The 25,933-nt window shown below is 37.8% G+C and overlaps 2 pseudogenes; one reads left to right on the top strand and one right to left on the bottom strand.

Annotated features, from left to right (window-relative positions):
- The window catches only part of LOC145715152 (EF-hand calcium-binding domain-containing protein 13-like), a 98,902-nt pseudogene that overhangs the window by 24,837 nt on the left and 48,132 nt on the right, over positions 1 to 25,933 (bottom strand).
- On the top strand, positions 11,923 to 12,049 carry LOC145715155 (U4 spliceosomal RNA; annotated as a pseudogene).

Raw genomic sequence — 25,933 nt, 5'->3', positions numbered from 1 at the left:
AGGGAGGCTGCACCAGTTTGCACTCCCACCAAAAGTGCAAGAGGGCTCCCATTTCTCCACATCCTCACCAACATCTGTTGTTTCCTGAGTTGTTAATTTTAGCCACTCTGACCTGTGTGAGGTGGTATCTCAGTGTGGTTTTGATTTGTATTTCCCTAATGATGAGCGATGTTGAGCATCTTTTCATGTGTCTGCTGGCCATCTGGATGTCTTCTTTGGAAAAGTGTCTGCTCATGTCATCTGTCCATTTCTTCACTGGTTTGTTTGTCGGGTGTTGAGCTTGGTAAGTTCTTTATAGATTTTGGATACTAACCTTTATCTGATATGTCATTTGTAAATATCGTCTTCCATTCGATCAGTTGCCTTTTAGTTTTGTTGATTGTTTCCTTGGCTGTGCAGAAACTTTTTATCTTGATGAGGTCCCAATAGTTCATTTTTGCTTTTATCTCCCTTGCCTTCAGAGACGTATCAAGTAAGAAGTTGCTGTGGCTGAGGTCAAAGAGGTTGTTGACTGTTTTCCCCTCTAGGGTTTTGATGGTTTCCTGTCTCACATTTAGGCCCTTCATCCACTTTGAGTTTATTTTTGTGTATGGTGTGAGAGAGTGGTCCAGTTTCATTCTTCTGCTTGTTACTGTACAGGTCTTCCAGCACTATTTGCCAAAGAGACTTTCTTTTTTTCCTTGGATACTCTTCCCTGCTTCATCAAAGATTAATTGGCCATACCTTTGTGAGTCCAATTCTGGGTTCTGTATTCTACTCCACTGGTCTATGTGCCTATTTTTGTGCCAATACCATACTGTCTTGATGATTACAGCTTTGTAGTAGAGGCTGAAGTCTGGGATTGTGATGCTTCCTACTTTGGTTTTCCTGTTCAACATTACTTTGGCTATTCAGGGTCTCATGTGGTTCCCTACAAATTTGAAAGATTGTTTGTTCTAGCTCTGAGAAGAATGCTGGTGCAATTTTGAGTGGGATTACACTGAATGTGTAGATTGCTTTGGGTACTATCCACATTTTAACAATATTTTTTCTTCCAATCCATGAGCCTGGAATGCCTTTCCATTTCTTTGTGTCTTCTTCAATTTCTTTCATAAGTTTTCTACAGTTTTCAGCATACAGATCTTTTACCTCTTTGGTTAAACTTATTCCTAGGTATTTTATGGTTCTCGATACAATTGTAAATGGGATCGATTCTTTGATTTCTCTTACTATTGCTTCATTCTTGGTGTATAGAAATGCAACCAATTTCCGTACATTGGTTTTATATCCTGCGACTTTGCTGAATTCATGTATCAGTTCTAGTTTTTTGGTGGAGTCTTTTGAGTTTTCCATGTAGAGTATCATGTCATCTGCAAAAAATGAAAGTTTGACTTCTTTGCCAATTTGGATGCCTTTTATTTCCTTTTGTTGTCTGATTGCTGAGGCTAGGACTTCCAACACTATATTAAACAACAGTGGTGAGAGTAGACATCCCTGTTGTATTCCTGATCTCAGTGGGTAAACTCTCAGTTTTTCCCCATTGAGGATGATATTAGCTTGGGCTTTTCATATGTAGATTTGATGATGTTAAGATATGTTCCTTCTATCCCAACTTTCTGGAGGGTTTTTACTAATGATGCTGTATTTTGTCAGATGCTTTTTCTGCATCTATTGACAGGATCATATTGTTCTTATCCTTTCTTCTATCGATGTGATATACCACATTGATTGATTTGCGAATATTGAACCAGTCCTGCAGCCCAGGAATGAATCCCACTTGATCATGGTTAATAATTCTTTTAATATACTGTTGAATTCAATTTGCTAGTATCTTGTTGAGAATTTTTGCATCCATGTTCATCGGGGATATTGGCCTGTAATTCTTTTTAGTGGGGTCTCTGTCTGGTTTGGGAATCGAGGTAATGCTGGCTACATAGAATTAGTCCAGAAGCCTTCCTTCCATTTCTATTGTTTGGAACAGCTTGAGAAGAATAGGTACTAACTCTGCTTTAAATGTCTGGTAGAAGTCCCTTGGGTAGCCATCTGGCCCATTTGTTGGGACTCATTTGTTGGGAGATTTTTGATAACTGATTCAATTTCTTCACTGGTTGTGGGTCTGTTCAAATTTTCTATTTCTTCCAGTTTGAGTTTTGGTAGTGTGTGGGTGTCTAGGAATTTGTCCAATTTCTTACAGATTGTCCAGTTTGTTGGCATATAATTTTTCACAGTATTCTCTAATAATTGTTTGTATTTCTGTGGTGTTGGTTGTGATCTCTCCTCTTTCATCTGTGATTTTATCTATTTGGGTTCTCTCTCTTTTCTTTTTGAGAAGTCTGGCTAGGGTTTTATCAATTTTGTTTATTGTTTCCAAAAACCACCTCTTAGATTAATTGATCTGTTCTACTGTGTTTTTTGTTTTTTGGGTTTTTTTGGATTCCATATTGTTTAGTTCTGCTCTAATCTTTATTATTTCTCTTCTTCTGCTGGCTTTGGGGTTTCTTTGCTGCTCTGCTTCTAGTTCCTTTAGGTGTGAGGGTAGATTCTGTTTTGGGGACTTTTCTTGTTTCTTGAGATAGGCCTGGATTGCAGTGTATTTTCCTCTTAGGACTGCCTTTGCTGCATCCCAAAGGGTTGGGAATGTTTTATTTTCATTCTCATTTGCTTCCATATATTTTTAAATTTCTTCTTTAACTGCCTAATTGACCCACTGATTCTTTAGTAGGATGTTCTTTAACCTCCATGCATTAGGAGGCTTTCCAAATTTTGTCTTGTGGTTGATTTCAAGTTTCATAGCATTGTGATCTGAAAATATTCATGGTATGATCTCAATCCTTTTATATTTATTTAGGGCTGCTTTGTGACCCAGTATGTGATCTATTTTGGAGAATATTCCATGTGCACTCGAGAAGAATGTGTATTCTGCTGCTTTTGGATAAAAAGTTCTGAATATATTTGTCAACTCCATCTGGTCCAGGGTATCATTCAAGACCGTTGTTTCTTTATTAATTTTCTGCCTAGGTCATCTCTCCATTACTGTAAGTGGAGTATTAAAGTCATCCACAGGGAAGATGGCGGCGTAGGAGGATGCCGGGCTCACCGCATCCTGCTGATCACATAGATTCCATCTACACCTGCCTAAATAACCCAGAAAACTGCCAGAAGACTAGCAGAACGGAGTCTCCGGAGCCAAGCATAGACGAGAGGACCATGGAAGAGGGTAGGAAGGGCGGAGAGGCAGTGCGTGCTACAGACTGGCGGGAGGGAGTCAGGGCAGAAGGGCAGCCCGCCGGGCAAGCAGAGCCCCCGAGTCTGGCTTGCAAAAGCGGAGGGGCTGGACGGAGTGTGTTCAGACAGCAAGCAGGACTTAACATCTGGAAGGTTATAAGTTAACAGCTCTGCTCAGAGAGCGGGAAGGCTGGAGGACAACGGGAGGGAGAGTTGTTGAGCCCCGGACGACAAAGCTCAAATTGGTGGGGAACAAAGGCGCTCGCCAGCGCCATCTCCCTTGCCCATCCCCCAGCCAAAATCCCAAAGGGAACCGGTTCCTGCCAGGGAACTTGCTTGCACCGCGCAAACATCCAACGTTGTGCTTCTGTGGATCCATCCCACTGGCGGCGGGTCTGACTCCCTCCCGGTGCCGCAGGGCCCCTCCAGAAGCTGATCACGGAAGGATAAGCTAGCTGAGCCTGCCCCTCCCGCCCCTGTGCACCTTGCCGATCCACCACAGCTAATACGCCAGATCCCCAGCACCATAAGCCTGGCAGTGTGCAAGTAGCCCAGATGGGCCACGGCACGCCACCCCACAGTGAATCCCGCCCCTAGGAGAGGGGAAGAGAAGGTACACACCAGTCTGACTGTGGCCCCAGTGGTGGGCTGGGGGCAGACATCAGGTCTGACTGCGGCCCCACCCACCAACGCAAGTTATTCAAGACAGCACAGGAGAAGTGCCCCGCAGTTCCGCACCACTCCAGGGACTATCCAAAATGACCAAACGGAAGAATTCCCCTCAAAAGAATCTCCAGGAAATAACGACAGCTAACGAACTGATCAAAAACAATTTAAACAATATAACAGAAAGTGAATTTAGAATAATAGTCATAAAATTAATCGCTGGGCTTGAAAAAAGTGTAAAGGACAGCACAGAATCTATTGCTACAGAGATCAAGGGACTAAGGAACAGCCAGGAGGAGCTAAAAAATGCTATAAATGAGCTGCAAAATAAAACAACCACGGCTCGGATTGAAGAGGCAGAGGAGAGAATAGGTGAACTAGAAGATAAAATTATGGAAAAAGAGGAAGCTGAGAAAAAGATAAAAAAAATCCAGGAGTATGAGGGGAACATTACAGAACTAAGTGATGCACTAAAGAGAAATATTCTACACATAATTGGTATTCCAGAGGAGGAAGAGAGAGGGAAAGGTGCTGAAGATGTACTTGAAGAAATCATAGCTGAGAACTTCCCTGATCTGGGGAAGGAAAAAGGCATTGAAATCTAAGAGGCACAGAGAACTCCCTTCAGACGTAACTTGAATCGATCTTCTGCATGACATATCATAGTGAAACTGGAAAAGTACAAGGATAAAGAGAAAATTCTGAAAGCAGCGAGGGATAAATGTGCTCTTACATATAAAGGGAGACCTATAAGACTTGTGACTGATCTCTCTTCTGAAACTTGGCAGGCCAGAAAGGAATGGCAGGAGATCTTCAATGTGATGAACAGAAAAAAATATGCAGCCAAGAATCCTTTATCCAGCAAGTCTGTCATTTAGAACAGAAGGAGAGATAAAGGTCTTCCCAAACAAACAAAAACTGAAGGAATTCGTCACCACTAAACCAGCCCTACAAGAGATCCTAAGGGGGATCCTGTGAGACAAAGTACCAGAGACATCGCTACAAACATGAAACCTACAGACATCACAATGACTCTAAACCCATATCTTTCTATAATAACACTGAATGTAAATGGATTAAATGTGCCAACCAAAAGACATAGGGTATCAGAATGGATAAAAAAGCAAGACCCATCTATTTGCTGTCTACAAGAGACTCATTTTAGACCTGAGGACACCTTCAGATTGAGAGTGAGGGGATGGAGAACTATTTATCATGCCACTGGAAGTCAAAAGAAAGCTGGAATAGCCATACTTATATCAGACAAACTAAACTTTAAATTAAAGGCTGTAACAAGAGATGAAGAAGGGCATGATATAATGATTACAGGGTCTATCCATCAGGAAGAGCTAACAATTATAAATGTCTATGTGCCAAATACAGGAGCCCCCAAATATATAAAACAATTACTCACAAACATAAGTAACCTTATTGATAAGAATGTGGTAATTTCAGGGGACTTTAACACTCCACTTACAGAAATGGATAGATCATCTAGACACACAGTCAATAAAGAAACAAGGGCCCTGAATGATACATTAGATCAGATGGACTTGACAGATATATTTAGAGCTCTGCATCCCAAAGCAACAGAATATACTTTCTTCTCGAGTGCACATGGAACATTCTCCAAGATAGATCACATACTGGGTCACAAAACAGCCCTTCATAAGTATATAAGAATTGAAATCATACCATGCATACTTTCAGACCACAATGCTATGAAGCTTGAAATCAACCACAGGAAAAAGTCTGGAAAACCTCCAAAAGCATGGAGGTTAAAGAACACCCTACTAAAGAATGAATGGGTCAACCAGGCAATTAGAGAAGAAATTAAAAAATATATGGAAACAAACGAAAATGAAAATACAACAATCCAAACGCTTTGGGATGCAGCGAAGGCAGTCCTGAGAGGAAAATACATTGCAATCCAGGCCTATCTCAAGAAACAAGAAAAATCCCAAATACAAAATCTAACGGCACATCTAAAGGAAATATAAGCAGAACAGCAAAGACAGCCTAAACCCAGAAGAAGAGAAATAATAAAGATCAGAGCAGAAATAAACAATATAGAATCTAAAAAACTGTAGAGCAGATCAATGAAACCAAGAGTTGGTTTTTTGAAAAAATAAACAAAATTGATAAACCTCTAGCCAGGCTTCTCAAAAAGAAAAGGGAGAGGACCTAAACAGATAAAATCATGAATGAAATGGAATTATTACAACCAATCCCTCAGAGATACAAGCAATTATCAGGGAATACTATGAAAAATTATATGCCAGCAAACTGGACAACCTGGAAGAAATGGACAAATTCCTAAACACCCACACACTTCCAAAACTCAATCAGGAGGAAACAGAAAGCTTGAACAGACCCATAACCAGTGACGACATTGAATCAGTTATCAAAAATCTCCCAACAAATAAGAGTCCAGGACCAGATGGCTTCCCAGGGGAGTTCTACCAGACGTTTAAAGCAGAGATAATACCTATCCTTCTCAAGCTATTCCAAAAAATAGAAAGGGAAGGAAAACTTCCAGACTCATTCTATGAAGCCAGTATTACTTTGATTCCTAAACCAGACAGAAACCCAGTAATAAAAGAGAACTATAGGCCAATATTCCTGATGAATGTGGATGCAAAAATTCTCAATAAGATACTAGCAAATCGAATTCAACAGCTTCTAAAAAGAATTATTCACCATGATCAAGTGGGATTCATTCCTGGGATGCAGGGCTGGTTCAACATTCGCAAATCAATCAATGTGATACATCACATTAATAAAAGAGAAGATAAGAACCATATGATCCTGTCAATCGATGCAGAAGAGGCATTTGACAAAATTCAGCATCCTTTCCTAATAAAAACCCTCGAGAAAGTCGGGATAGAAGGAACATACTTTAACATCATAAAAGCCATTTATGAAAAACCCACAGCTAACATCATCCTCAATGGGGAAAAACTGACAGCTTTTTCCCTGAGATCAGGAACACGACAGGGATGTCCACTCTCACTGCTGTTGTTTAGCACAGTGTTGGAAGTTCTAGCATCAGCAATCAGACAACAAAAGGAAATCAAAGGCATCAAAATTGGCAAAGATGAAGTTAAGCATTTACTTTTTGCAGAAGACATGTTATTATACGTGGAAAATCCGACAGACTCCACCAAAAGTCTGCTAGAACTGATACATGATTTCAGCAAAGTTTCAGGATACAAAATCAATGTACAGAAATCAGTTGCATTCAACAGTTGCATTCATCAGTTGACAAATAAAGAAACTGATCCCATTTACAATTGTACCAAGAAGCATAAAATACCTGGGGATAAATCTAACCAAAGATGTAAAAGATCTGTATGCTGAAAACTATAGAAAGCTTATGAAGGAAATTGAAGAAAATATAAAGAAATGGAAAAACATTCCATGCTCATGGATTGGAAGAATAAATATTGTCAAAATGTCAATACTACCCAAAGCTATCTACACATTCGATGCAATCCCAATCAAAATTCCACCAGCAATCTTCTCGAAACTAGAACAAGCAATCCTAAAATTCATATGGAACCACAAAAGGCCCAAATAGCCAAAGTAATTTTGAAGAAGACCAAAGCAGGAGGCATCACAATCCCAGACTTTAGCCTCTATTACAAAGCTATAATCATCAAGACAGCATGGTATTAGCACAAAAACAGACACATAGACCAATGGAATAGAATAGAAACCCCAGAACTAGACCCACAAATGTATGGCCAACTCATCTTTGACAAAGCAGGAAAGAACATCCAATGGAAAAAAGACAGTCTCTTTAACAAATGGTGCTGCGAGAACTGGACAGCAACATGCAGAAGAATGAAACAAGACCACTTTCTCACACCATTCACAAAAATAAACTCAAAATGGATAAAGGACCTGAATGTGAGACAGGAAACCATCAAAACCCTAGAGGAGAAAGCAGGAAAAGACCTCTCTGACCTCAGCCGTAGCAATCTCTTACTCGACACATCCCCAAAGGCAAGGGAATTAAAAGCAAAAATGAACTACTGGGACCTTATGAAGACAAAAAGCTTCTGCACAGCAAAGGAAACAACCAACAAAACTAAAAGGCAACCAACGGAATGGGAAAAGATATTTGCAAATGACATATCGGACAAAGGGCTAGTATCCAAAATCTATAAAGAGCTCACCAAACTCCACACCCGAAAAACAAATAACCCAGTGAAGAAATGGGCAGAAAACATGAATAGACACTTCTCTAAAGAAGACATCCGGATGGCCAACAGGCACATGAAAAGATGCTCAACATCGCTCCTCATCAGGGAAATACAAATCAAAACCACACTCAGATATCACCTCACGCCAGTCAGAGTGGCTAAAATGAACAAATCATGAGACTGTAGATGCTGGAGAGAATGTGGAGAAATGGGAACCCTCTTGCACTGTTGGTGGGAATGCAAATTGGTGCAGCTGCTCTGGAAAACAGTGTGGAGGTTCCTCAGAAAATTAAAAATAGACCTACCCTATGACCCAGCAATAGCACTGCTAGGAATTTACCCAAGGGATACAGGAGTACTGATGCATAGGGGCACTTGTACCCCAATGTTTATAGCGGCACTCTCAACAATAGCCAAATTATGGAAAGAGCCTAAATGTCCATCAACTGATGAATGGAGAAAGAAATTGTGGTTTATATACACAATGGAATACTACGTGGCAATGAGAAAGAATGAAATATGGCCCTTTGTAGCAACATGGATGGAACTGGAGAGTGTGATGCTAAGTGAAATAAGCCATACAGAGAAAGACAGATACTATATGGTTTTACTCTTACGTGGATCCTAAGAAACTTAACAGAAACCCATGGGGGAGGGGAAGGAGAAAAAAAAAAAGAGGTTAGAGTGGGAGAGAGCCAAAGCATAAGAGACTCTTAAAAACTGAGACCAAACTGAGGGTTGATGGGGGGTGGGAGGGAAGCGAAGGTGGGTGATGGGTATTGAGGAGGGCACCTTTTGGGATAAGCACTGGGTGTTGTATGGAAACTAATTTGACAATAAATTTCATATATTGAAAAAAAATAAAGTCATCTACAATTACCGTATTATTATCAGTAAGATTGCTTATGTTTGTGATTAATTTATAAATTTGGGTTCTACCAAGTTGGGGGCATAAACATTTACGATTGTTATCTCTTCTTGATGGATAGGCCCCTTAATTATGACAATAATGCCCTTCTTTATCATTTGCTACCGTCTTTACTTTAAAATCTAGTTTGTCTGATATAAGTATGGCTATTCCAGCTTTCTTTTGACTTCCAGTAGCATGATATATGGTTCTCCATCCCCTCACTTCCAATTTTCAGGTGTCCTCAGGTCTAAAATGAGTGTCTTGTAGACAGCATATAGATGGAACTTGGTTTTTTATCCATGTTGATACCTTATGCCTTTTGATTGGGGCATTTAGCCCATTTACATTCAGAGTTATGACTGAAAGATATGGATTTAGTGTCATTGTGTTATCTGTAGGTTTCATGATTGTGGCAATGTCTCTGGTCCTTTGTAGTCTTTGCAGCATTCCACTCACAGAGTGCCTGCAGGGTTGGTTTAGTGGTCATGAATTCCTTCAGTTTTTGTTTGTCTGGAAAAGCCTTGATCTCTCCTTTCACTCTGAATGACAGCCTTGATGGATAAAGGATTCCTGGCTGCATATTTTTCCTATTCAGCACATTGAATATTTCCAGCTACTCCCTTCTGGCCTGCCAAGTTTCAGTGGACAGGTCTGCTACTACCCTTGTGTGTCTGCCCTTGTAGGTTAAGGCCCGTTTGTCCCTAGCTGCTTTCAGAATTCTCTCTTTATCTTTGTATTTTGCCAATTTCACTATGACATGCCTTGGGGCTGACCTGCTTCTGTTAATTCTGAAGGGAATTCTCTGGGCCTCCTGGACTTGGATGTCTGCTTCCTCCCCCAGATTAGGGAAGCTCTCAACTATAATTTGGTGAAACAAACCTTCTGCCCCTGTCTCTTTCTTCTCCTTCTGGAATTCCTATGATACAGATATTATTATATCTCATTGAATCACTTAGGTCTCTAATTCTCCCCTCGTGGTCTAATATTTTCCTCTCTCTCTCTTTTTCAGCTTCATCATTTTCCATGTTATCTTCTATTTCACTTATTCTTCCCTCTGCTCCTTCATCCTTGCTGTCTCTGCATCTAGTTTATTTTGCATCTCATTTACTGCATTTCTTAATTCATCATGACTATCTCTTGTGTCCTTGATCTCTGCAGCAATAGATTCTCTGCTGTCTTCTATAGTTTTTTCAAGCCCAGCTCTTAGTCTTATGACTATTATTCCAAATTCTTGTTTAGATATATTGTTTATATCTGTTTTGAGCAATTTTTCTGGCTGTCATTTCTTCCTAGAATTTTTGAGAATTCTTCTGTCTAGTCATTTTGTCTAGTTTTCTGTCTTTTACGTGTTTTAATAGTTTGTTATGTGTCCTGCCCCTGTGAGTACTACTATGTTAAAAAGGGGTCATATACTATCCAGGGCCTGACCCTTCAGGAGGTGTTTTTGGAGTGTGTCACATGCTCTCTGTTGTTGTGACTCTGGTTGCTTTATACCCCTACTCGCACTGGTGGTTTGGACTTTCCACCAGGCGTGCTTTGATTTGTTCATTGAAGTAACCCTGGAAAAAATTAAAAAGGGGAGGGGGTGGAAGAAGCCTTATCCCATAGAAAGAGGGAAATGACAGAGGCAGGGAAAGAGAAAAAAAAATTGAGCAGGCAGAGAATCAGAGAAACTATATGGCTTAATCTAGAGAGAGAGAGAAAAATAAAGAAGGAGGAGATACAGAAGAGGTGTAAAATGCATAGATTAAAAATGCCTGCTTAAACAAATTAACAACCAGAATAGAGAAGGGAAGGAAGAAGAAGAAGGAGAAAAGACAAGAAAAGAAAATATGTATTTCCAAAAATCAAATCAGAAAATGAAAAACTGCCGGACCGTTGTCCGATGGTGCCCTGGAACCAGTGGTTGTGCTGGTCTGGAGGAGGGACCCTCTGGTTGGGTAAGGGTCAATTCTCCCTCCAGCAGATATGCAGTTGCCAGGCATGGTGAGGCAGGGTTTGGTGTAAGCAGTCCAACCTCCACTGGGGGCCTGCTGTCCTGTTCCCTGAAGCCCCACCATGTTGGTGATTGGAGGAAAATGGCATCGTCGCAGTTTCTCCTCCCTAGACCAAACCACCCTGTTCAGGCAGCCCTCACAGCACAGCACAGGCACGATCTGGTCAGTTTGTCCCGCTCCACAGTCTCCTGCACCTCCCAGGCACTCAGCTGGGATTCAAACCCCAACGTCTTAAAGGATCCCACTCCACACACCCGGGTTCTGGGGTGGCACCACTCTGCCAAGCTGACAAAGGGCCTCTCAGGACAGAATCTTAAGCAGGATCCATGCCCAGCACAGAGCCTGATGTGGGGCTCCATCTCACAACGCTGCGGTCATGACCTGAGCTAAAATCAAAAGTCGGACACTCAACTGACTGAACCAACCAGGCACCACTCTACCCGAGTTCTAATCTTAATTCTACCACATACTAGCTATGTGACTTCTTTAACCTCTGTGCTGTGGTTTTCCCATCCATAAAATAAAAATAATAGAGTTGATGTGAGAATTAAGTGAGTTAATAAATAAAAATTATTTAGAACAGTACTGGCACATAGTAAACCCTCAATAAATGTGAGTAATATAATAAGTATTATTGTTATTACTTGATACAGACAAGTCTAGAATTATAGAGGTGCGTACTTAACACCAGGGCCCGGGTAGCTCAGTCAGTTAAGCGTCGACTTCAACTAAGGTCACGATCTCTCAGTTTGTGAGTTCGAGTCCCCCATTGGGCTCTGTGCTGACAGCTCAGAACCTGGAGCCTGTTTCGGATTCTGTGTCTCCCTCTCTCTCTGCCTATCTGCTGCTTGCACTTTGTCTCTTGCTCTCTCAAAAATAAATAAACATTAAAAAATAATTTAATACAAAACAAACAAACAAAAAAAAGACAGGGCCCAGCTTTGCACAGTGGCAGTATCATAGCCAATGAGGTTTATCCGAGGCGCGATTATTGCTAATTGAAAACTTTTCCCAAAAAAGACAGGGCCCCGGAAAATCTTTCCATCTGAAAATTATTAATAAAAACACTTTAGTCACCTTTTTAGGAATTCAAGAAGAAAGCCTGTTCTCTGCCAGAGGTATGACTAGAAGGAATAAAATCTCCAATGATAACCTAAATCCCAAGGCCATCATGTGTGAGTGTCAGGTTCCAAATCAATTTATATAATACATAAATCTCAAAGAATTAATATAAAACTGTCACCAGCTAATATCTTTATGGAAAAAAATTAAATTGGATCCCAATTTCACTCTAAACATAAAAATCAATTTCAGGTGAATTAAAGACTTAACTATGAAAAAGAAATACTTAAAAACTTTTAGGAGAAAATATTGGGAAATATCTTAACGTCCTCAAAATAGTGACAGGCTTCTATTTTCCTTATAAAGGCTAAGTTATCTGCTAAATGTGAGAAGGGCTAAGGTTGGAGTAGGAATGGAAGTTTGAGAGAATGGAGATTGTTAATTAGTTATTTCAGAGAGTAAAAGAATAAACTAACTGGGAGAGGGTGGGAATCACATAATTCCTAGGTAGTGCTGAGGGCCACCAGACACTGATGGTCAAGATTTCAAAGTGTTCAATCTGCTGAGCTATATAATTTTCTCTAGAAATGATGTCAGCCACGAGGAAAAGCCAGGGTTGGGAGTTTTGTAAGACAGGTGCAACCAAAGGGCAATTTAGGGTACTGAAGACTGTAGGGTATTCGAGGTACACAGACCAGTGATTTTCAAGTGGATAAGGAAGAAAAGTGAAAACAGGGAGACTGGTGGGTAAGGACAAAGTTGAGGGATAAATGGATAGAAGGTCCCAATGAGGTATACAGAACCAATAAGCTGTCTGGTGAAGAAATGAGCAGCCAGATGAAGAAAAAAGGAAAGCAGTGAATATAAATGTGCAATATTTAACAACAAGAAAGGAAATTTAACTATAGATACGAGTAAGATAATATACTATACAACTCCGTGATAATAAAACTTTTTAACTCGGGGTGCCTGGGTGGATCAGTTGATTAAGCATCCTACTTCGGCTTGGGTCACGACCTCACTGTTTGTGAGTTCGAGCCCCACGTCGGGCTCTGTGCTGACAAGCTCAGAGCCTAGAGTCTGCTTAGATTCTGTGTTTCTGTCTCTTTCTGCCCCTCCCCGGCTCGTGCTCTCTCTGTCTCTCAAAAATAATAAAAATGTTTAAAAACAAAAACAAAAACTTTTTATCTCCACGAAACTAAAATTCCTAGGATAAATGAAGTGACTAACAATGCAAATAATCTCTTCATCCAATTAATCTATTATGTTCCACCTTGTATAGAAAGCAAATTAAATTGATTTCTAGTGTAAGGTAAAATAACTGTTACTTAAAATGCACTATTACCCAACAGCTAAGCACAAAATAACAAAATGCTACTTTTCGCTTCAATTTTTAAACTAGCTTCACTCCATTTAAAATGTACATATAAGACCTTGTATTTCTTTACAGTGAGCTTCTGAGTGGCCAAGACTGTCTTTCTCATCTTAACAGCTCATCAGCTTAACAGAAAGCATATATAACAATGGCTCAGTAAATATTACTGAATAAATTGGAAGATGGAAAAAAATATATAAACAAATGAAAGAGGAAATTCTGCATATGAGTACTCAGCGCTAGTCACTAGATGGCATCACTTCCCCAAACTGGGAAGACGTTTTACATCTTCCGAAAAGGAATTTTATATACACGGTTCTAGCTCTTTATAGTAAGTGTGAGGATAAACAGGAAGCTCATAAAAACTTTCAATTCATTTGCACATGGAAGTGCTCGAGATTTAGAAATCATTAACAGAGAAGATTGAAACCAAACATCAGCAGTAAGCCAGGCATCTGTTTGGCTGATGATCTACAGGATGACTACCTCTTCTAGTCTGCTACACTCTTCTAAAGTTTGTCACACCAGTTGGTCCACTAAAAGCACAATATATGTTGGGGTGGGTGGCTCAGTCGGGTAAGTGTGTCCAACTCTTGAGTTCCGCTCAGGTCACGATCTCATGGTTTGTGAGATCGAGCTGTGCACTGGGCTCTGTAACTGACAGTGTGGAGTCTTCTTGGGATTCTCTCTCTCTCCCTTTCTCTCTCTCTGCCCTGCCCCTGCTCTTTCTCTGTCTCTCAAAATAAATAAATAAACTTGAAAAAGTAAATAAAAGCACAAAATGTGATGTTCTTACATAATTTTTCAGAGAAGCGTTCCGTATTGGTCATCATTGTATCAATGAAATCTTTAAAATTCACTTTTTTCGTTTCTAAGGAGAAAAGAATATTTTCTTCAATATCTTCAAATGTTAATTATGACAACTATAGAATTATGTAAAATAAATTATAGGGAGATAACATGATTATAGCCATCAGCTAATACCACTAAAAATATATGGTTCTAAGAGGAAAAAGCAATTCAACACACAAGGAGAAAGTAAAACTGAAAAATGCCAGGAAAGTTAATCAAAATCTTTCTAGTTACAAGCGTACAACATTTTTAATTTTAACTTACATTATCTTGTCTTGGCCTGACAACAACTCAAAGATATGTCGGTAAAGAATTAGTGTATTATTTTATACATTTTAAAAAATACTTAGACATGATATCATGATTTTTTTCCCCAGGTCACAAAAGGAAATACAAGATCAGAGATTAGAAGTGAGCTTTCTTGACCTCTGGTTTCTCCCACCTCAGGCTACCATTCACTTTGTTATCTTTATTCCAGTATGCTTTTGAAACTATTAAACATTTTAATAGTCATTCTATACTTAGAAAATGTCTTTCTTTGATTATATATAATATCCCAATATTAGAATGGATAAAGATTTCTAAGAATTTTCTAAGGCCGCATATAAAGGTTTTATATAAATAGGATGAGCTTTTGATAACACTACTCCTTTGTTTATCCCACTAAAAAAATCAAATTCCAGTTCTAATCTATAAAAGATAAGGCACAGCCTATTGCCTATTTCCAAGATAAAGAATCTTTGAGAAGTTTACTTTAAGGAGCACCAAATTACTTTGTATTCTTAACCAAATATTTAAAGACTTGAAAAAAATGAGACTTTGAAAAATTCTAGGCGAATGTTAGAGTTAATGAAGATTTACATTCACTAACAGGAACATATAACTTTCTAAAGCAATAGATTCCCTATTTTTGATAATGTCTATTTGATACACAAATGTTTTAGCTGAACCACTGAACCCACCTCCCATTTGAAGAACATTATTGTTTTAAGGACAAAATTACTTTTTATTTTTATTATTTTTTAATATAGTTTATTGTCAAATTGGTTTCCATACAACACCCAGTACTCATCCCAACAAGTGCCCTCCTCAATGCCCATCAGCCACTTTCCCCTCTCCCCCACCCCCATCAACCCTCAGTTTGTTCTCAGTATTTAAGAGTCCTTATGGTTTGCCTCACTCCCTCTCTGTAACATTTTTCCCCCTTCCTCTCCCTCACAGTTGAAGAACATTATTAACACCACTGCATCTGCGTCTGTGCTTCCCCCATTCTATTCTACTGCTTCTCTACAGAGAGAACATTGCTGAATTTTTTAAAATTAACCAAGGTCTTGCTTTTTTACATAAAATTTTACACAGGATAAACAAAATATTCCTTAATTTTGTTTTACAGCTCTATAAAAATAATCACACTATAGCAACCTAGACTTGCTTTTTTCATTCAATATATTTCCAAGAACCATCCATATAGTATATTGCTATAGTTCATTTTCACTAACGTACACATTATCAGTATTTCATCATGCATCAGTGGTAAATACCACAATTTATTTATACATTCTATCACCGATCATGTTGTTTCTTTTTGTTCCTTCCTTCCTTCCTTCCTTCCTTCCTTCCTTCCTTCTTTCCTTCCTCCCTTCCTTCCTTTTTCTATTAGGATCAGAGCTGCTATGAGCACTTTTAACATGTCTCCTTGCACATCAGTGCAGAGATTTTCTGGGATGTATCACTAAAAAATGGATTTTCTAAGCCATGAAGTATGAAAACCTTACAGAATACTACATAATGTTTTTCAAAGTTCTTTCACCACTTTTGCCTTATTTACCAACAATTAAATTAACAGACCTTAATTTTTGCCAATTTGGTCAGCATCAAAAGGTATTTCATTGTGACCTAAATTTTGCATTTCCCTGATTACTATGATGTATAAAAAGACTTCATATGATTATTAGCAACTTATGTTTCTTCATCTGGCAATGGCTGTTCTTGTAATTTGGCCATTTTTCTCTTGGGTTGTTAATTTATAGGGGTTTTCTATTTATTCTCCACAATGATCTTTCGCTGTTATGAGTGTTACAAATAATCTTTACTCTGGAATGCCTGGGTGGCCCAGTCAGTTAAGCATCCAACTTTGGCTCAGGTCATGATCTCACAATTCATGAGTTCAAGCCCCGCTTAGGGCTCTGTGCTGACAGCTGGGAGCCTGGAGCCTGCTTCAGATTCTGTCTCCCTCTCTCTCTGCTCCTCCCCATCTCATACTCTGCACCTCTCTCTCTCTCAAAAATAAATAAACATTAAAAAAAAATTTTTTTAATAATAATCTTTGCTACATTTGTGGCTTGTATTTTCATTCTGTTTGTATTACCTTTTAATAAAGAGAAGTTCTTATTTTTAATGTAGTCAAATGTATAAATCTTTTCTTTTCTGGTTAGTGATTTTGTATCTTAAAAATAATTCCTTGTAACTCTAAGTCAGAAAATTTTTCTTCTTTCTCTAAAGAGAATTTTAGTGTTCGTATCTGGAAATCATTACTGAATATGATATATAGGTAGGGATCCAATTCTATTTTTTACATTTGAATAATTAATTATTCCAGCACCATTTATTAACTGGTGCTTCCCCTCCCCCCCAGTAATCTGCCACCTCATTATATATGTTTCCTTATATGTGTGTAGATATATTTGGAAGTTACTTATCCTGTCCTATCAGTCAATTTCTCTATCCCTGTGCCATTTTCACACTGTTTTACTTACTGTAACTTTATAATGAGTCTTAATATCCAGGGTAGCAAGATCCCTCCAACACCACTCATACACCCTATCCACGTTTTTCTTCCTCAAGAGTGTTTTAGCTACTCTTGATCTTTGTTTATGCATACAAATATTAGAATCAATTCATCAAAAAAGTCAGGGTTTTATTAGAATTGCTTTAGATAAGTAAATTAATTATGAGAATTGGCAGACTTGGGGGTCTCTGAGTCCATTAATATGGGATATATTCCAATTTATTTAGGTATTCTATAATGTCTTTTAACAAAGTCTTATTTTCTCACGTAAGGCACATAACTTCTATTTGTTCTATTCTTTTTTTGCTTTTCATTATGGAAAAATTTTAATACACACAAAATAAGAAATATATTGTAATAAAAGTTCACATACTCTTCCTGTACTCTTCACATACTCTTCATGGCCATTCTTATTTCATCGATAGCCCCACACACTTGTCTATCTCACAACCACCCTTTCTCTTTAGAAAAGATGCTGCTAAGTTATAAGGGTAGAGATACTCAAAACTAGTACCTTCCTTATGAATTATAGGCTTTGGCATAATAAAGAGTCATTTGTCCCATTTAATGACTTCTGTCCTGACCTCTTCCTTGTCAGAAAGCAAAACCACAAACTCTACTTTCTTTTTGTTTGTACTTTTGCCTATAGGAAAAAAATGTCTGGAAAGACTGTTAATACTGGATATTTCTGGATCATGGGATTTTGTGTGTTTTGTTGTGCTTTTGAGTATTTTTCTGTATTGACTTCATTTTAATGGACTTTTTTCTAATCAAAAAAATAAAGTCATTATTCTGAGGGAAAAAAATAGCAAAGTGACCATCTTTTCACATGTGTCAACCCAGTTTTCACTTACTGTCAGCTTCAGTCAACTCTGTGATCTTCTCAAATTCTGGCTTAGAAAGGTAAACTCCAAAATGCTGAAGACAAGTATTCATATCCTCATAATCAATATTTTCATCTTTAATTTTATCAATGGCTTTAATGACATCAGTCAACACTGAAAATAAAGCAGTATGCTAATGAGTATTAAATATAAGTCAAAAAGAAAACACCAATAGTAAGATGAATTTTAGTTCTAACACTAAACAAGCATAGAAAATAACTTCAGAAATGTTATATATGAAAAGAATTACCAGAATCTTTAATACTGAAAACCAACAAAGTACAAAATGAGAGCCAAAAATATATTCTACTTTGCTATAATCTCTGTATCGAAGGAAGTGCCAATTTAATTGCAATTTAAGTGCACAGGAACAAAAATATTATACAATTTCCCCATTTAATTTTCTAACAATTTAAAGTTTCTTAGTAGTCTGTTTCTCGGTAGCAGATACAGAAATAAGTAGAAAACTTTCAATCCTGAATAATGAATTGGGGTAAGATTTTGTAGCAATACATGGCTCAGTCCCTGGTTAATCTTAGTTTATCTTCTGTGTACATAAATATTATCACTTGGAAATAACTATCCCACATGTCTTTTTATGATACTTTGGAATATATGCTTCACAAATTTGGGCAGTATTCCCTCCATTAAATTTAAACAAATTTTTACTGCAATGAAAGCTTTAATGTTTATTTTTGAGAGAGAGAGAAAGGCACAGCATGAGTCAGGGAGGGGCAGAGAGAGAGGGAGACACAGAATCTGAAGCAGGCTCCAGGCTGTCAACACAGAGCCAGACATGGGGCTCAAACTCAGGAACGGCGAGATCATGACCTGAGCCAAAGTGGACCCTCGATCAACTGAGCCACCCAGGTGCCCATGCAATAAAATTTTCTTAAAATAACTTAGAAACACATAGAATTATTAAGGGGGTCGACAGGTATGCATGCGGGTGTGTTTTTGTGTAAATTTTGGAACAAACTAAACTCAAATAGATTTTCTCTAATAGAAGATTAGGATAGGGAAAGTGAGGAAGCTGGGCAGTGGAGGGCATTAAAGCCATTATCAGGAGTTAATCGACTTTAGGCAGTCACTGGATGTCATTATGGATTACTAAACAAAGAAATGATCAAAATGATGTCTGAATTAGATGATTCTTAAAATGATTCTTAAAAAGGTAATTTTTATGTATAAATATGTAGAACAAGATATATGATACTATCTTGTGAAAGGAATTTTTAGATGAAAAAAATTCTCACTTAAAAGTAAATAGCTTTACTGGGCACCTGGGTGGCTCAGTTGGTTGGGCACCTGACGTCAGCTCACGTCATGATCTCATGACTCATGGGTTTAAGCTCTGTGTTGAGCACTGTGCTGACAGCTCAGAGCCTGAAACCTTCGGATTCTGTCTCCATCTCTCTCTGCCCCCTCCCACTCTCGTTCTCTCTCTCTCTCAAATATAAATAAACATTAAAAAATTTTTTTTAAAAAAGTAAACAGCTTGTGAGTGATGTCAGTAAGATGGTTGAGTAGGACGCCCTGGACCCTTCTTCTCCCCACAAACACACTGATTCAGCAGAAATTAAAAAATAAATTCCTTTTGTGAGAAATTAGAAACTAACGGACAGGCTCTTGTATCCCAGGAGAATGCAAAACCAGACGTACTGAAGCTGGTACAGAGATTTGGGACACCCTCCCACAAGTGCTGCCTCCAATGCAGCACCATATGATCCAAAAAAGACTCTAGCTCCCAGCTTCAACCAAGGGGAAGAAGAGTTTGGTCCACATATCCAGAAATTCAGCTTTTCCAAAATGCCTCCCCAGAAGATTGGCGTCTGTTTTGCCAGCCTTGGAGCTCTGATGGGTCTAGCACAGTCCAGTATTTGGGGTAGAATAAAGCGATGGCTTGGGCTGGTAGAAAGCAGTGATCTTCCCCTCTGTTCAGCACAGGATTAGATTAAAATTCCGAGCTCTTAGTTTCCTCCTGGAGAGGTAAAGAGTTTATCCAGCACATCAACTTTTTCAGGGCGTCCCAAAGAACCATCAGCTATCTTGTCAGTCCTAGAGCCTGGGGAAGGAAAAAGGTGGTAGAGGCCTAGGGCCTATCAGGCTGGGCCGATGGGTGGGGGTCTTCTCCTGTATAGGGACAGTATGTGAGGACTGGGAGAGCTGCCTGCTTTTTCTCTTGCACAAACACCAACACAGAAAGTCCAAATGGAGATTTAATGACTAAAAAATATGATGACTGAAATTAAAAGTTCAGTGGATGGACTCAACAGCTAAAAGGAGGAGAGAAAGGTAAGAATCAATGAATTGAAGGCAACTGAAATCATCCAATGAACAACACTGAGAAAATAAACTGAAGAAAAAAATGAACAGTTCCAGAGACCTGTAGGAATATAAAAATGATCTAACATTTGTGTCCATCAGAGTCCCAGAAGAAAAGAGACTTAAAAAGGCACTCAAAGAAATAATGCCTGCACACTTCCCAAATTTTTATCAAGAGACATTAACCTACAGATCCAAGACGAAAGTGGACCTCAAACAGGATAAATCCAAAGAAATCCATGTCAAGATCCATCATAATTAAACTTCTGAAAACTAAAGACAAGGGAACATTTTGAAAGCAGCCTAAGAAAAACACTATAGGGAAAGAAAACCAATTTGAATGACAGAATTTCCAGCAGAAACCATGGAAGCCAGAAATAAGTGACACAATATTTTTCAAGTGCTGAAAGTAAAGAACTATCAACGTAAAATCCCATATTCAGAAAAACTATTTTTCAGGAATGAAGAGGAAATCAAGATGTTCTCAGATGAGAGGAAACTAAAAGAATTTGTTGTCAATAGACCTAAGAATGGATAAAGGAAGTTCTTAAACAGAAAATAAAGGATAAAACAAAAAAACTCTGGAATATCAAGAAGGAAAAAAGAAAATGGTAAGTCAAAATATGGGTAAATATAGTAGGCTTTCCTTCTCTTGAATTTTTTAATCAAGTCTGATGGTTGAAGTAAAAATAATACCACCTGATGTGGTTTTAAATACATATAAGGAAATATTTAAGGTAATTATATCATAAAGGAGGGAGGGATGTATATGGAGATAAGGCTTCTGTATTTCACTTGAACTGGAAAAATGATGACACCAATAGTGTGATAAGTTATGTATATATACCTGAAGCAACAACTTTAAAAGAGATATACTCTGAAACACTATAGATAAATCAAAATGGAATTCTAAATATGGGCAAAAGATTTGAATATATATTTCACCAAAGATATATGAACAGCTAGTAAGCATGTGCAAATAAACTTGACATTATCAGTCATTAGGGAAATGCAAAATTAAAACCATAATGAAATTCCACTACACAATTATTAATTATAATGATTATAAACAAAAAGATAATACCTAAATGTGGAGGATAGGAAGAAACCAGAATCCTTACACATTGCTGGTGAGAATGAAAATGGTATAGCCACTTTGGAAAACAGTTTGGTAATTTCTTTAAAAGTAAAACATAAATTTACCATATACACTAGCAATTATTCTCCTAGGAATCTACCCAAAAGAAATGGAAACATGTCCACAGAAAGACTGCAATGCAAATATTAATTTCAACATTATGCATACCAGTCCCAAACTGCAAATAAGCAAAGGTCATACATTGGTGAATCATCAACAAAATGGAATATACCTATAAAATGTAATATGGACTTATTTAACCATACAAAGGAACAAACTACTGATACATACAACAACATGAATTAGCCTCAAAAAAAGTGAAGTCAGGCACAAAAGACCACATGTTTTATGATTTCATTTATATTAAATGTTTTTTAAAAAAAGGCAACTTTATGGAAACAGAAAGCAGATCAGTGGTTGCCTGGGAATGGAGGTAGAGATTAATGATAAATGGGCACAAGAGAATTTTAGGAGTGAAGGAAACGTTACAAACCTGGATTGTGTCCACTTCTGATTATATATCCCAAAGAATTGAAAGCAGGGGCTCAAAGAGGTATTTGCATACCCACATTCACAGCAGCACTAGTCACAATTGCCAAGAGGTAGAAGCAACACAGGTGTCTATTAATGGATGAATGGACAAACAGAATGTGGCATATACATGCAATGTGATATTAGCACGAAAAGGAAAGAAAAATCTGGCACGTGCTACGACATGGATGAATCCTGAGGGCATTATGATAAGTGAAATAAGCCATTCATTCACAAAGACAAATACTATATGATTCCACTCAAGTATCTGGAGTAGGCAAATTCACAGAAACAGAAAGTAGAATGATGGTTGTCAGAAGCTGGAGAGGCACAGATGGGTAGTTGTTGTTCACTGGGTATAGAGTTTCAGTTTTGCAAGATGAAAAAGTTCTAGAGATTCGTTGTACAACCGTGTGAATATACGTAACCCTAATGTTATTGAACTGTACAGTTACAAATGGTTAAGATGACAAATTTTATGTTACGTGTTAGATACCACCATTAAAAATAAATTTTAGGGGCACCTGGCTGGCTCAGTCCAAAGAGCATGAGACAATTGATCTTGGGGTTGTCAGTCTGAGCCCCATGTGGAGTGTAGAGATTATTTAAATAAATAAAACGTTAAAATAAGATAAATTTTAAAAACAGTATAACGGGGGAAATGGGAGGGAGAAGTCGGCTACAACCACGACACTACTTCACAAAACAGCAATGAAACGGTGACTAAGTTCGTGAATGAATGATTACAAGGTAAAGCACTCAAGAAATTTGCTAATATTGTCTTTAAGAACACCACTTAAGCAATTCATCATAACTGACAAATTATAATGTAGCTTTTTTTTTAAGTTTATTTATTTTGAGAGAGAGAGAGCACACAGGGTAGGGGCGGAGAGAGAAAGAGAGAATCCCAAGCAGGCCCTGTGTTGCCCACAAGAAGTCCAACACAGGGCTTGAACTCACAAACTGTGAGATCATGACCGGAGCCGAAACCAAGAGTCGGACGCTTAATGGACTGAGCCACCTAGGCGCCACAATAATGTAGTTTTTAACATGAGACTTCATGTAAGTATAAGAGAAAAATCTCTTCCTTTGGATTAATTTTTCTCTATCTGAGAAATCCTTTGGGAAGACACAAAAAGCTTATCTTTCATTTTTAGCATATGAATAAACAAAAGGAAATAAAAACAGCAAGGCTTAGTATCTTTCATTTCTCATTTTAATCTTGCTGAAAAATACTTAATTATTTGCATAAAAACCCAAATCATTGCAAGCAAAATTTTTAACAAACTGATTGTGGTGTTGATTGTATGACTCTATACATTTCATGAAAATTAGTGCATGAGTGAGTTTTATGTATGTAAATTATAGCTTAATACAGTTTTTTTAGAAATGTTCTAAAACAAGGGAAACAAAACCAGTATTTCATTCAAACAAGTTCCTTATAAAAAAATTAAAAATCAAATCACCCATCAGTTGCTAAAAATGGGGCTAATCACCTGTTGGAATCCCTCATTACCTTACTATACATTTATGTAGTACTTTACAGTTTTTAAAATCCATCTAACAATTCTGTGAGGGAAGCAAGTTAGCTATCACTACCCTAATACATCAAGTTTTCATGGCTTGCCTGAGAATTTCAGAACTATTAAGTATCTACCCAAAAAGCAAACTCAGTTCAGTTGAACCTCTTTTCAACCTAACCACTTCTTTCCTCCAAATCATTTTAAAATAAATTTCCTACCTACCATCACATTCAGGAAGACTTTGCTCCTTGGAGAGAGCGCTCATAAAGTCATCTAACTTCACCATTCCATTTCCTGTAAAATAAAGACTTTAGATCATGCATTCTTTATATTTTTGCATAAAAGGTAAATTCATAGTTTCATACAACTATGAAAAAAATTACTTCTTCACTTCATCATAATTCTATTTCTCCTTTCATATCCTGTCTCCCTAGATGAGTCTCTGAATTAGGTCAGTTCGTTTCATTTTGATAATTACTCAATAATTTTTAAATACCTATTATAAAGTGCAATGGACTGAGCTAGGTCCTCAATTTTTGATAGATATAGGAAAAAGGAAAGGTGACCATATAGATGGACCATGAGAAACTTAAGGAGTCTATTTCATACCATCATGAAAACCCAGTCAAAATGCTATCCATTAAGACACCTTGACAATACTGACCAATCCTGACAGACCCAAGTGTCCCCATTACTATCAGCTGATCCAATTAACTACCTATTTTTAGATATACACCCTCCACAGTGATCCTACCAATCCTGATAAGCAACATGAAAGGGCTCAATAATTTTAGTAGCACCTACACCTTAGGTTTTTTTTTTTTTTTAATCTTCTTTCCCATTTGCCTTAGCTAAGAAATTTTGCTCAGGTTCTAAGAATTCATTTCTAACATATTCCCAAGTCAGTCTTTCCCCAAAATGTTGCCTCTGCCCTCTCCTCAGCTGAACTTCTGTTGTGGATGGGTCTTACTTAATGATAAAACAACTTCTCCAATACAAAAGCTCTTCCTGGAAACTTAAAATCTGCCTTGAACTTAGGCTGGTGACCGGGATATGCTATTTAACATCTAGATGCTAATCATCTGCCTTGATTGGTTAAGTACCATTAGCCCTAAATTCCTAGTTGTAGCACTTCCTTACCATTTTGGAATCTCCGGTTATTTCTTCTTGGATGCTTTAGGCTATTTGCTCAGAGATTTTTGTACCCCTTGGATTTTGTGCTCTTATTGCCTGAACCTCCCTACAACTGGGCCAGCCTTTCCAGTACCTGTCCCATACGGGAAGGCATAGCTAGGGATAGTGATAGAGTGTTACATAACAATTCTGAGATATAAAAGGCCTAGTCCCTCCAAACCAATGCATTAGGGCAGATTTTCCAGGAATTTTTTTTTCCACTTTCCATTTTTATATCTGTTCTTTTAGAATCTTCTTTAGCATGGCCCATTCTGTTCCATTCCTAGTTGAGAACTTACTCCATCATTTAATACTATCCCATAAAAGTATCTAATTTTTTCAAAAAGTTTGGTATTATCAGTCTCACCATTTTGAGTAGTCTTTGCCACAATCTCCTTGAACTCTTTGTCTGATAAAGTAACTCCTATTGAAGGCAAAATGGATTGAAGTTCTTCTGCAGCAATGTAATTTTCTTGGAGTTTATTGATAGCTTCACAGATGTTTTGTAAATATACAAAATGTAGAAGACTATTCAGCCACAGAATTTATGTGTCTTAAGCAATAATTAGCCCCCAAAGTCTTTAGCAATTAGAAAACAAGTTTTATCTAATTATTATTACCTCATATGACTGCTTTTTTCTTCATATTTCTGTTGTAGCTTACATTATACCTAAATATTTCCCATATAGCTCAAACAGAAAACAATCTTGAAGTTCTATAAATGTTTATAAACTACTTGTTTGGAGGAACAGCCTGTTCCAGTGACCCAGCCAATGCTGCTTGGTTCTGATTAAAATATAATGAACGAGTTCAAGAGATCACAACAACAAAGTGTTTTGTCTAAATTCCAGGATTCCAAGCAAACAATGAGAGTTCTTCCCCTTCCCATCATTTTAGGCTACATGTTTTCAGTTCACAATCTTCAAAATCATAAAATCTTAGCAGTAGATACGCATGGCCGTCATGAGTCCCCTAATATCATGCACTGAGATAGGCATAGTATCACTTCTCTGTAATTCCCACCAAAAATGCATAACCTGAACTTACGAAGAAATATAAGGAAAACCCAAAACGAGGGACATTTTACAAATTAACTAGTCAATACTCTTCGAAAGTGTCATGGTCATGAAACTATCCTAGATCAGAGGAGACTAAGGGACACATGACAACTGAATGTAACGTGTGATCCTAGATGAGACCTTGAACCAGGAAAAATACATTTATGGACCAATTGAAAAAAATTGAATAAGGTCTTCAGATGAAATAGTAAATAATATTGTATCAGTGTCAATTTCCT

Source organism: Panthera onca (genome assembly GCF_046562875.1).
Source record: "Panthera onca isolate mPanOnc1 chromosome E1 unlocalized genomic scaffold, mPanOnc1 haplotype 2 h2.Chr16_ul_4, whole genome shotgun sequence".
In the NCBI taxonomy this organism is placed as follows: domain Eukaryota; kingdom Metazoa; phylum Chordata; class Mammalia; order Carnivora; family Felidae; genus Panthera; species Panthera onca.
This window is presented reverse-complemented; position numbering and strand designations above follow the sequence as displayed.